We start from the raw sequence: 1977 nt of genomic DNA on the forward strand, positions 1-1977 counted from the left end.
CATTATCCACTGAATTAAGGCTTACCTCTCTGGAGAGAGAAAACGAACCCCACTAGTTATTTAGTCCCCAGCCAGTGGGAACAGGGATAGGATGATGAAGAGCTGCCATAGAATTAATAAACACTAATGGTAGTTGATTGGAGTGGGTGAACTGTAGCAGAGGGACACTGTGGAATGTGGGTTGATTATATTGAGCATGGGACTAACCAACCACTTGATTCCAAATTTGAACTTTAAAATCATGGTGGAGAAGGAGGAAAGGAGGAGAAGGAGGAAAGAAGGAGGAAATTCCTTTCCTAGCTGTATGGTCAACATCAGTCTTGACTGGTCCTGGCGGTGGATAAATAGGCCTCCATTTCTTAGGGAAGGCATATATGTACTTTAAATGCGTTCCTAGTTTTAAATTTGGCCTCGGTCCTCTATTGAAATATCCACTTAGTCATCAGGATGTTACCAAGGAAGGAAACAAAGTATAATACTCTTTTCCTCATTATTGAAAGGATAATAGTGATGCCCAATATATCACGGATAGAGGAGGAAATTGGATTCTATTCCTAATCCATTGTTAATGACCTAACTTCACAAAAATACTTAGTCTTCATCATACCTACTTTTGTGTTAATTGTGGAAGCAATGAGGTAACTCTTCCTGTAAGAACCAATTATCCTAGATGACACCTTTTAATTCGGTAATTCATTGATCCTCCTGAAGTTGAGAATTCGAAACCAAGTTCGGTAGTGAGCAGTTAATTATAATAGTCTTAGCTTAATGGCTAGAGTGAAAGCTTGGAAATATTCAAGAATAGAATATGTAATCATCACAACTGGATATAAATGTTTATCTGACTTTAAGGACTAGGCCAACTGATACCTCTGGTTTATATTTCAAATATTCATTGAATACCTATTATGAGCCTGACACTTGTCTGACTGTATATATACAAGTTTTGTAGTGGGGAGAGGAATAAAAATCACCTGCTTGAATTGAATTAAATAAGCCATGTGAAAGAAGAGCAAGAAGGTTGAATCTTGTCAAAAAGCAAGGTGATTTTCAAACCACCAGTAGTAGTCAATCAATCAGCTGTTAACTGGTTATTTCAAAATAACTGAATGCAACCAGTTGACTTAAAATCACAAACACTGTGAAGGTCAACTGGCTGGTATAGAACTACCCTACTTCCATTCTAGTTCTTTATAGTGTTCCTTTACATTCCAGATAAAGCAGGAAATGTATTTTTGACCAGATTACAAGGTATAAAATCAAAGTTTCTGGTGATTTTTGGAAAACATATGCAATACATAAATATTCTATCTCAGTGGGAAGTATGCTTTAAGCTGAAATGCTTCATTACATTTGATTTTGCTTATTATTAAAGTATAATTTTCCTGTTGAAATACTGAAGTTAATGTATGGAAATAAAGATATTTCCCCAAGTGACCTAACAAACACTGATTTAGGGCCTACTATGAGCTCAGCACTCTACTAGGTGCTGCATACTGGAGAGGATAATTTCCCTTATTGGTGTTTTACAGTAACCAGTTAAATGAAGTATCTGGGCTGGTATTTATTATTATGTTTTTCAGATAGATAATGGAGAGAGAAATCACCATCCTATTTAATAGAGAAAAGAAGTATAATTAACTTTGAAAGTAGTTTTTCCTTTTAACAACTCCTAATTTCTTTCTGAGAAGGAAGAATTAATTTAAGAGGCCACAAGTAATAATTCTGACAGATAGCTGTCACATATCTTACTAGGAAGAGCTCACTGGGCTGGACCTTGGAGTTGAGCATCAAAGAGGACCTAGGATATATCCATGCTAGAAAAAGAGTATAAAACCTTAGGTCTTGGAAGGACATTAAAAGCTCATTTTTCTAACATCATTTTCACAGTTTAGGGAAATTGAGGTCCAAGGAGAGGAAAAGACTTGTATGAGATAATGCAGCAAGTTAGTTCACAGGACAGTTGGACTACAACCT

The sequence above is a fragment of the Mesoplodon mirus genome (assembly GCF_964341445.2).
Source record: "Mesoplodon mirus genome assembly, chromosome: X".
NCBI classification, from domain to species: Eukaryota; Metazoa; Chordata; class Mammalia; order Artiodactyla; family Ziphiidae; genus Mesoplodon; species Mesoplodon mirus.